This window comes from Spea bombifrons, chromosome 1, assembly GCF_027358695.1.
Source record: "Spea bombifrons isolate aSpeBom1 chromosome 1, aSpeBom1.2.pri, whole genome shotgun sequence".
Classification (NCBI taxonomy): Eukaryota; Metazoa; Chordata; class Amphibia; order Anura; family Pelobatidae; genus Spea; species Spea bombifrons.
Genome location: NC_071087.1, coordinates 34,806,168 through 34,818,188, shown reverse-complemented (window position 1 = coordinate 34,818,188; position 12,021 = coordinate 34,806,168). Strand labels below are relative to the sequence as shown.

Below are 12,021 nucleotides of genomic sequence, written 5' to 3'. Positions count from 1 at the left end.
CCGCTTCTATACACTGTAACCTTTCAGGCTGCAGAACCCTGGGATACACTCATACCCTCCAACCACTTCGAGGTAACAGAAAAGAGGGACATCAGGGGAGGAAAGATGGACGAGGGAATTCAGGCAGGACTGTCCCGCCTATAGAGGGACTCTTGGGAGCTATGCATTATGTGAATTCCACTGTACAGCGTGCTGATTTACTATCAGTAGATCACACGCCTCCTCTTGGTGTAATGACGGTAATCGGCACGGTAATTCCCGGGGTAAGAAGTAAGAGTTATCGTGCGATCGGCCATGTCGCAGCTCTGCGATGCATTATATAATTACTTTCCAAAAGCATCACGTAATTAACAGGATGCGTTATCGCTTTAAATGTAACGCTGATCTCACCAGCCTGCTCAGCGCTTATTTGTGCACAGGGTGACCTCCCTCCTCCCCAAATAAAAATGTTTTCCCAGTGGCCTTTGCCCTTTGTGGGTTTATCATTGCCTCTCTTCCTGTCAGTGTGTTCTGGATCCCCCCTCTTTCCCTGAACACTGGGCTGAATGTAGTGCAGCGAGAGCCGATCCCCGGTGACAACTCCCCCGATCCCCGGTGACAACTCCCCCGATCCCCGGGCGCCGCCCCCTTTGGCTGGAGTTGACAAGCTGTTTGTGTTTGTGCTCAGAGGAGCTTTTCATTCTGGGGCTGAATTAAGCCATTTATCCTGAATTTCACAACGAGCAGAACAGTTTGCATGCGAGATCCGCTCAGGAGGACGCAATGGAATGCCAGTGAGTAGGGTCCATACGGTTACCCCATCATCAGCTAACACTGCATTGTTCTATGTCCCATTGTGATCAGTTTTACCTCCCAGAGAACAGCTGGAAAGAAAATGCATCGTCTCCTACTTACAACACAGTAACTTACACTCCCAGTGTGCCAGGACTTTCCTTTTGCCGAGATCTAATGGCTTGCATTATTAATGAAAACAGTCAATTAGATCAACCATAGAAATCCGCTCTCTTTTAGTAGCATAGATGGGCATGCAGGTTTGCTGCTAGATTGGAACAGATGGTAACAGTAAGAGCATCTTAAAAAAAAATTTCTTCATTGAATGTGTTCTTTCTGTATCTGAATAATGGGTTATACAGAGGACTTCCTGGAGAGGGAGCAGCTTTCATTACTATAATCACAAGCAGCCTAGTGCAGCATGTGGAGGCTTTCACTTTGTAGAGTAAATAGCAGCTTATTAACTGTCTTTCTAGTAAAAGATGAGTTGGAAAAAGTTTAATTATACAAAATGGTTAGTCTTATTTTTCTTGCCTGTGATCTTATAAGGTTGGCATAGGAACAAGATAGTAAGTGCTAGTAGAATATTGTATATTGTATAATGTTAGAATTTACCAACATGCCTGTAGTAACATATGAGATTATTTATAAACCAAATATTATTTATATAACATATTTCAATATTATTGCTGAGTGCTAGTTTTTTTTTGGGGGGGAGAAGGAAACAATCATTTAAGGCATATTCCTTTCTTAATATAAGGTGTAAGGGTACATTGATGTTTTTGCTTCACTAACGTAGTAATAGTACTGACTTGTATTTACGGATTATATAAAAAAACAATTGTTTCTATGTTAAATAAGTCTCTCTACTTCCTATAACTCCTCCTCCACCTGCTGCTACTGAGAACAGGAAGCATTTGTCAGTACACCTGTTGCACATGCTCAGTAGAGCTCCCATTCTAATCAATGGGAGTAATATTATCTGTACACGTAATTGGCCACTCTTGGATGACTTGAATTGGATTACTATAGAACAAGTGCAAACATTTTACATACTGAAGCTTATTGGTTTTAGTAGAAGCAGGCAGGGGAGGAAGTTAATGGTAGTAAAAGGAATGAGTCCATGCAAAATGCCATTCCTTTCACAATAAACACTGTTAACCTGCATGCTCATCACAAGTTTGTTTCTAATTCTTTCACTCTTGAGGAATGGGTAAGCAGTCAACTTTTCATTTGTTTTTGTAAATGTATATATTTCCCTAGTACCATAGGAAGCCGTTACAGTCGGTCCTATTGTCCATTGTGGGAATGGGTCGCATGAATGTATAGACAGCTAAGCCTTCTATAGTTTTCATTTGCAACAAACGCATGCTTTTTTTTTCACTTCTGGGGATTTTTCACAAAGCCGTTGATTTGAATCATGTGGGAAAGCTACCTGCTGTGCAACTATGTATGGCCTGACAGCGTCTGCAGTGTTGTTATTGCTATAACTTACCATGACTACATTGATCATTAGAAGTGTTGAAGTATTGTTATTATTGGACATTGGTATTAACAGATACATTAAAATAAGTAATATTATTATAAATGTAAAAAAAAAAAAGGCTATTCGACTTTGAGGCCTGTGGTTAAAAATCCAGCAATCTTAGAGCGTACACGTTAACGCATGACCTCTGCTGCATCCCATTTTATACAAATAACCATACCTAGAAGCTTTCTGACCCTGGCTACCCAGAGCCCACCCTTGCGGGATACGGGTAGGAGGTCCCGCCAGGGTTGTGGGACACACGCTATTTGTAATGGGGAAGTGGGCAGGCAGTGCCACAATGCTGCTCCCGTGACCCAGAGTTACCCATTTAGTGACTCCGGAGTCTCCTGGCGAAACCCTGGAGAATTCCCAGATATATTGATATAACTGATATCTTCTTAAATCAAGCCTAATATGACTACTGATTTACACATTTCTAATGCTAATTAACGCAAAGGTATTTGGGTTATGGGTAGTATATCTCCCCCTTGTATATCTATAAAGATCTTTTTGATGAGGAATGCAAACATTTTTATTCATACACATGAAATGCATTGTCAGCAGGTTTTGTATCCACCTATGTGTGTTGAGTGATGCACAGAAATTTAATGTCAGGTAAGGTCATCAAACCTGTTAGATGTACAAATGTGCAGTTGGACTGGATAGTATCTATGTTTGGTATGAAGTTTGTTTTGATGCCTCCAGCTATACAGTGGAATAAATTATTCGTAAAGTAGTTGAAATAATGTTACTTCAAGGGAAATTCCTCCTTTTGTGGCTTTGTGGATTTCAAGAAATAAGTCATAATTTATGTGGCCCTCGATTTCTTGTAAATAAGTTGACACGAGGCCTGATGCTGGCGGTCCAACCTGAGGGGGCAGTTGGAGTGGCATGTCCCATAGCTCAGTGTGATGGTCAGGTGTCCACTTACTTTTAGTCATATAGTGTACTTTTATGCAATTATATCCTTGCTTGCCATTTTTTCCCCAAGAGTAAAAAGAAAAAAGCCCAATTTGATCTGAGATCTTCCATTCCTATATTTTGTTTTGTTGCATGTCTAAACCCTTTCCAATTCCACCGTTTTTATTTATTTTATTTTTTTAAATGAGCTGTGCCCAAACCTATCCGATTTTCTACTCCAGCAACTGGGAATGTGGCACTATATTAAAGGCCTTGGCAAAATCCAGGTAGCCCACATGCACTGGATCACCTGGATTCACACTGTGACCTCCAGCTTTACCAAAAGCAAGCAAGGTAGACATAGCCTATTACTCCATCTAACGGTATTGTTGCATAGAACAACTTCCTGAATAGCATCGTGTTAAAATCGTTCCAACAGTTTTCCATATCGCTAAAGGAATAATAAATGAGAATACCTGGGAACGTCAGAGAGCAGGACACCCAGGGCTCTTCTTCTTGAGGGCCTGGCTTCTTGAGGGCCTGAGACAGGTCTAGCCACAGAAGGGGCGTGCCTAGCCATGGAAGGGGTGGGGTAGCACCAACTACTGTTAAATGGGTTGGGAGTGGGTGGAGAATTGGGCAGGGAGTGGGCATGGCTAAATGCTGCTCCCCGGCCCCTGAGAATAAGGAGAGTGACCCAGGGGAGGCAGCGCTTCATTTGCTCAATGCGGATTAAATATTTATATAGCGCCAGCAGATTCTGTAGCGCTGTTACAATAGGGGAAGTGACAACGTTTAACAGACCATTAAAACATACTGTTACAGAAGGGGGCTGTGCTCTTGTGAGCTTACAATCTGTTAGACCCAGAGAGTTCCACAGAGTGCTGTCCCTCTACGGTGTTGTCTTGCTGTTCTACGTATGATCAGATCCTATGAGAGATTTGCAACTGTGCTAAAAGTCACTGTTTAGTGAATAAGCCCCACAGTGGTTTCAGGGAAAGAATCCTTCCCCTTTCTGGTCAGTCTACTATTAGAGACTTTGAGCTTTGATTCATGACATCATAACCTATTACCTTAATAGACAAAAATATTGTCCTCTTTCTCTGCTAGCCTTGAGCAAATTGTCTACTGTTTCTCTGTATTTCTTCAGAATGTTGACTTGCCCCTTTTTCAATTGCTGTGCAATACATCTGGTTTGATTTATCCAGATCTTAGACCAAAAATATTGTGATTATGTTAAACCGAGCGCACTTATAATCAAATTCCATGGGAAAAAAACCGATGACTTAATACTTTTGAAAAGCAGAAGGAGCCTGAATGAATCTCCCTGCTGCGTTTCAGATGGGGTTAATGAGTTGGAATAAAGAAAGGTGGGAGGGAGTTAGTACTCTCCATTTTGCCAGCTATTTTTAATATGACGGTGGTATGTGTTACCTCAGCTGAGAATGTCTAGGGACAGAGCGGGCACGAACACAGATATCAAATTTAGTGACAAATAACCAGGAGACAAGAACACTGAATCATCGTACGTCGGATGTAAACAAGTCTCCGTCGCTCCATCGTGGTGGGTTTGGTAAGTGTTTGTTGATGGTCTATTGGTTTGGAGACCACGGCCCATTTTGTATTTTTTGGCAATGACATCTGGCATGCAAGTATGCTCTGATGGTATATTTATAGGTGTGTTCCAAGCAATTGTCTATTTAAATTGGACATTTTTTTTGCATAAATGACACATTTAAAGGTAGGTGTTAGGCGTGCTATTAAACTTACCGTTGAAGCTGTGTTGTATCTCTGACAGCTTGACAACAGTCTTCGGATACTATGTTGGAAGGGAAAGCTTTTAATGCTGGTTGGAAATATGTTATATATTGTATAAATAAGTGAAAATAAAGGCGTAAACAAATGTCTCTTGTAGCTGAGCCAAGTAATATGTCTCTGAAATGAGCTCACGGGAGTGATTTACAGCAGCTCTATGCCATTATAAATGTTGTGTTTAAAGAGAGAGAGTACACAATGTTACAATCCCGCTCCGTTATATGATACGGTGCTTTAATAACAAGGGCAGAGTTTAATCGTATCGGTAACACTATTAAAGTGATGCATCCGTTAAAAAATGGAATTTCCTACACTTGCACCAGAATTGCTCTTTATTTAACCCTATAAATTGTTACAAGAGGCTGAGTTCTGACAAATACTAATAATGTCATATTTGGCTAAATCTGCTCTTAATGAATGTATGATATCTATAGGTTATAGGACAATTTTGGGAATACAGGTTTGTAATTTATTATGTAGGAACGCAGGCATATGTCTTGACCTGGTGTATAAGATTATACTGGTGTCCACTCCAGGAGCATACGGTTCCATGTAACCTGTGTACCTGCGCAACATAATCTAGTTGGTATTGAATACATTCTACCTTTTTCAGTGGCACTTTACTTACCACTTTGCCGGTCTCCTAGCTTTCTTCTTGCAGGAAACGCATCTCTTGACACATACTTAGCGCCGGTCAGCTCCAGTACTAGATAGAAAGCATTCCCATTGGTTTCAATGGGCACCAATACCTGCTACTGATTGGCTGCTTGAAGCAAGTCGTTGGGCCATGGAGGCTTAATTTTTTTTTTTATTATTATTTTTTATAAAACCTAGCTTTAATAAATACACTTTGATACGCGAATGTTTCATTCTGAATGGCTGAAGGGTCAAGGGTTTTAATTACTTTTTACCACATCAAACCAGTTTAGACCAGTACCTTAAATACTTGTCATGGAGAATTGTGTCTCAATCTGTGATCTCTTTACATCACCAACATCCCCGTTCAATAAATGGCATTTGATGTGAAACTATTGTACATACAAGTTGTCTCATGGTTATCATCGTTAAAACCCTATTGTAAAGCATGAAGGGTGTTTACAGCTGTCTATCGGATTTGATTTGTCACTTTCAATAACTTTTTTAAAAAGCTTTCCTACATCTGAATTCCATTCAATAACGGCAATAAATAATTAAGAGCAGCAATGCTTTTCAGGATATCGTCAAGGCTTGGAGTCTTTCCTAGATCTTTTTTTTTTCTCTTTTAATGCCAATGAGACAGTAAATGTGACCTGTTTGTGCTGAACTTGCAAGTTTCCAATTTTTAATTTTATGTTTTAAGCACAGATTTTGGAGACTGGAGCCACCGTTAATAAAGTCCGTGGTCTGCGGGCCCTTCTGCTCTGAACGGTGCCATGTGTCATGTATAGTATACTTTTATAGGCAAGTTTTAATGGTTCCCTGCTCTGGACAGGATAATTTGTATAATTGGCTGACAGTAATTTTCCATGCTTTGTGTTAATGCTTTAAGGATCGTTAACTATTTGGATACTATACAGGATATGCAACAAAGGAGCGGAAAGCCAACCTTTATTCCCTTTTCTTTGTAATCCTTAAATATTGATTGATTGAACTTTCATGCTGGATGTTTTCATGCTATAGGATTTTGTGAAGCACTTTCTGTGAACCGAACCAGTCAAATCCATAAGTAGAAAATTAGGTGGTATGGAAGGGAAATAGCCCATAGCAGATCTGTCGTTTTATTATTTGCTTAACGTGCCGCTAAGTAGAATGGCGCCTTCAAAAGCAGCACCCATGGTTCAGCTGTATGGTAGGCAGTATTGGCATGTTAGGGTTAGATAGGACTTGCTGAAATTGTGACTCTTATTGACGTATTGCTGGGTTAAGCACATTGTTTGGCACTGTGGAATATGAGGGCGCAAAATAAATCAATAAATAATAGTAATGTGACTTAATTTCCAATATTTTCAATAGAATTATATCTGTCTGCAGTGCCTGCTTCTCCCCCGACTGTTGATAGTATCAATATAGTGTTATGTAAGGACGTTCTACTTTACTGAGAGGGTGGTAGATAAAGGGAACAGCCTCCCAGCAGAAATGGTAGAGGCTAATACAGTGTGGGAATTTCAAACATGCATGGGATAGGCATAAAGCTATCCTGAATCTAAGATGTCCTTGAATCAGAAAAACAAGCGGACTAGATGGTCGAAATGGCTCGTCTGCCCTCAAATGTTTCTTTTATTTATATAGCATCCAAAGATTACGCAGCTCTTCTTACAGTGAATACATTCCAGGGGTAGGACAAAACCAGAGCTGACAAACTGATACATAAGGTAATGAGAGCCTTGCTTGCAAGCTTGCGATCTATTTCTATGTTTAAGAAAGAGAAAGGTTGTTCTATTTCTGATTTCAAAGTAAAACTGCAGAAAATAAAACCCAGTTAATTCACGTGTGGCCGGGATTCCTCCTCCTGATGTTCTCTGCGATGGGATCACATAAAAGGGGTTGGAAGGGATCTGAACCTTGTGCCAGATGGAAAGCTTGTAACACGCAGCAGGTTGGGGCAGAGATTACATGACAATGTAATTTAATAATAATAATAATACACAATAGGCTGTGCTTTACTATATTTTTGTGCACCTATTGTTTCATTGGGTGTATATTTGTAATTATTTGCATGCTATCCATCCATCAGACAACACAAGATATGTTGCTGCTTTTCATAGAGGTGTACAGGTGTATAACATCCTTTTATATTATTGTTATTATATAAACCTGTAATGTAACATTTTGATTGACTTTTTCCACGGCACGTTGTATGCTTTGTGCCTTGACTCAGCTCATTTTGTTAATCCATCTAGTAGGTTTTGCACTCCCCCCTCCCTTGCTTTCCCTTTCAATAGCCCACTCATCCTTTTAAACAGCTGAGTGATGCTCGTAGGGTGGGTAGGGGGAGGAAAGAAAACCATCAAATCTCTTTGGAGCTCACTGCTGCATCCCGATCCCACAATGCATTGCATCATTTGCTGCAGTCTTTTCAACAGCATCTTACTGGGGAGAATAAAGATGCTCTGAATAAAGATTGGTTGGGTTGAAACCTATCAAGCGACTCTGAAATAATCAATGACCCAGAAATCCCCCCCTCAGTGACAAAGCGGAGGCTGTCTTCATTATTTCTGCTGTGTTTTTCCTTGTGCGTCATTCCTGTATGAGGATTACAGCATCTCTAAGTGATACAGGGTTGGATGGAAATGGCTCTGATGGGGGAGAATTGCCTACCCAGCCTCTCCCTGCTCTGTGTCTGAGAATCTCTCCTAGCAAGAACTATGGTTCCTCCCTTGGAATTCTTTGTGACCCCCACAGCTTCTGCGCTAGCCTTTTGCTGATATGTTTTTTGCCAACAAACATGGGTAGGTATTGCAGCTAATCAGGTGTGTCTTTTAGGCGTTATGTAGTATGTTGTACGTCCCTTCCGGAGTGTATTGCTTTATGCGAGAGGTGGCAGGTGTATATGCTTTGGCTGTGAACAAAGGCTGAAAGCAAGAAAGATCCCACTGGGAGACCATACAGAATGGGTTCGCTTACATAGACATATGCACGCTTTTTATTGGCGATTTAAAAGCTATTGTATAGTAAAATTATTATTTTTCCTATTTGCATTATCACTATCACTATTCTTTCATAAATGTTTTTATTGAGTCTGGGATCCTCTTCATTCCCATGACCGCACTGGGTGAATGGAGACTGGGGCCTTATCTTGCTGTATCAGCTTCACTCTGTGATGTGGCTGGGTGGGAAGCAGCTGGCAAGGCAAGACTTAGACGTTCTTGGCAGCTCCTCTGCGTTCTCGGACATGCTGGTGGAATTGTGTTTTCTGGAAGGGTGAGGGATACTTGGGTATGTGCTCCTGCATTGCGTAACACTTGTGTTTCTGCTCTTTTGAGATCAGTCCTGCAGGCATTGTTCTTGTGTTTGTTAAGATAGAGATGGACAAATCTACGTAGAATTTGGGAGCCAGAGGAAAAAAAATAGGTGCGCGTCTGTACAGATCAATAAAAAATCGTATAAGTAGTTAGGAACCAACAAGCTTGTTGTAGGAGTCATGGCCGTCTGGATTGTGGGCTTTTTTTCCGCCATGGATTAGGGTGCATCACTGGTAGTGTTCAGAAGGCTTGCTTCAATGTAAAGAGCATAGAGGTCCATGATTAAAGTGGCTTTCCTTTTGTATATTGAATCTTTAAACAAAAATGTTATTTCTACTGAATTGCACAATGCATTAAATCACTGTCACACCACTTATGTTAGGCAGCCATCTTGATCCTGTTGGCATGATCGTATGGTTATGTGTGTCTGTATGTCTTTATAATCACACACACACACACACTATTAATGTGTAAGGTTTTTCGTGTATTTACCAACATACTAGGCACATACAAATGTAGTAAGCTGTTGGGAATCCTGATATCACATAAGCAATAAGTAGAACTTTAGGATCGATAACTAATATTTCCCCTAGATTGTAAGCTTGCAAGCAGGGCCCTCTCTACCGAATGTATCGGTTTGTCTTAGTGTGTTAGTTCTAATTTTGTCATACCCTTTGTATGTATTGTAAGAAGCGCTGCGTAAACTGCTTGCAGTGTATAATGAAAACATAATTGAGAATACCTCCTTTTTTTATTTAGAATTGTATATATTACCATGCCTTGAGACCAGGTTGTTGGAAGGTAACCATTGTGTCCAGCTGCTGTCCTAAGAGATCATGGATCAATAATGTCTAAGCACAGTGAATTAGTTTAGCAACTGAAAATTGCAATGGTCGTAAATTCCAAAAATAGATGGAACATGTTTAAATAATGTATTTAAATTCAGGTGAAAGTATCAAAATATTTTAAGCAGGGCATTTGTCACCTTTCGCTTCTGTAAATCCAAATAGTAATGTGATGCACTGCTCGGAGAGGGCTGGCAGTGGGGCAGGGTGCCTGTTGCTCTAATTAAAAGCTTTTGTATCTATTGCCTGCAATTCCACATGCTGCCACCAGGGTATAGAGTAACAGGATCGTTGGGATGTACTCATTGATTGGATCTCTTTTGTATTCCTTTTATGTATTTTTATGCATAGTTCACAATGGGTATATTGTCTTCAGCATTTGCTTTGGGCTGCTTTATTACTGGGCCACCTGCCTGGAATAGCCACATGACCTTAACATGCACTGCTTGCTATGTACGGCTTATCGCTTGTACAGCACTACAGAATAGGATGGTGCTATACAAATAATATCAGACATTTATGTTCTGCTTCCTTTCTAATTACTCCTAAGCTGCCCAGCTGGAGAAAACATTAGCGTTCAAGAAATAATTGCAGCCCCCAATACTCTTGAATAATTTTCCAGGGAATGTGAAACATACATTGTCCCGCTTTAGAATGCGAAGGTATTATTGTTCCTCCCGTTTTTTTCCTCCTTTGTTGCAACGGAGGCAGTAAGAGAAATGACTGCCTCAAACACTAAGTACCGTATTTGCTCGACGACCCTGATTATAAGACGACCCCCCAAAATCTGAATATTAATTTAGGGAAAAAAAGAAAAAGCCTGACTATAAGACGACCCCAAAGGAAAAAAGTTTTACCAGTAAATGTTAATTCATGTAAACTATTTTTTTTAATAAAAGCTATGATTGAGAAAAAGATTTTTTTTGTTTTTATTTCTTGTATTTTCCAACCTGTCCCCCAGTTACGCACATCTGCCCCCAGGCTTGCCACTCCAATATGGCACTGTGGCCCATGATATGCCTTTTAACCCTCTATATGCCACTGTGCCCCATGGTATGCCTTTTGACCCCCTATGTGCCACTCAGCCTCCAGAAATGCCTTATACCCCTATATCCCATTCTGGCATTTAGGGGGTTAAAATGCATATTATGGGGCAGAGTGGCATATAGGGAGGTATAAGGCATTTCAGGAGGCAGAGTGGCATTAAGGGAGTTAAAAGGCATTGTATAGAGCACTCTGCCTCCAGAAATGCCTTATACCCCTATATGCCACTCTGCCATTTAGGGGGTTAAAACGCATATTATGGGGCAGAGTGGCATATAGGGAGGTATAAGGCATTTCAGGAGGCAGAGTGCTCTATTAAATGCCCCCTTAACGCCACTCCAGAAATGTCCTATGCCCCCATTTAACACACACACACACCCTATACCCCCATTTAACTAACTAACACACACACACACACTCTCTCTTTCTCTCTCTCCCCCCCTCTCTCACCCCCCTTCCCCCGCTCTCCCCCCTCTCTTACCGGTGCTTCCAGCCGGGGCAGCGGGTTGACGTCGCCTTCCGCTGCAGCCGGAAGGAGGTGTGGCTAGCAGCGGGGGTTTGTATGCGTCCGTCGCGTATACTTTCCCCGGCTGTCAGAGATCAGAGTTCCCCGCACCGGTGCGGGGAACTCTGATCTCTGACAGTCGGGGAAGGTCTATGCGACGGACGCAGACAACCCCCGCTGCTAGCCACACCTCCTTCCGGCTGCAGCGGACGTTGTCTACGCGGATCGCGTAGACGTCAACCCGCTGCCCCGGCAACACAGCAGGAAGCACCGGTGAGTGTGTGTATGATGGGGGGGGGGGTCGGGTGAGACAGGAGGATCCAGGTTCCCTGCAGCGGTGCGGGGGATCTGGATCTTAGTCTCCTAATCAGACCGCTATTTGAGGTCTGATTAGAAGACGACCCCGATTAGAAGACGAGGGGTATTTTTCAGATATTACGGTATATGGCTGGCTATCTGCCTACAGAAAGAGCCTGACACTAGCTTAGCGCACCGACATTTTTTCTTTTCTCTGTTTACAGAAAGAGAAACACAGAAATTAAAAGAAGCTGTGAGGCAATGGTTTGAGTCGCTAACTCATCACAGCTATTAGGTGAATGAACACCACTGACACAGAAAGAGAGCCGATGTAAAAACACTGAAAGACAAAGCACGAGGCACAGAAGAAGGAGA

The 12,021-nt window shown here is 41.6% G+C and overlaps 1 protein-coding gene across 2 annotated transcripts in view; it reads left to right on the top strand.

Moving 5' to 3' along the window:
* Positions 1-622: 622 nt before the first annotated feature.
* The window catches only part of TRIM2 (tripartite motif containing 2), a 34,260-nt gene continuing 22,861 nt past the window's right edge, over positions 623-12,021 (top strand). Inside the window, exon 1 of one of the 2 annotated variants that reach the window (XM_053460461.1) lies at positions 623-773. The gene's annotated coding sequence lies outside the window, so the exon portion shown is untranslated. Of the gene's footprint in view, positions 774-8,120; positions 8,443-12,021 lie in introns of those variants that run through there. The other variant, XM_053460468.1, reaches the window with a different exon arrangement.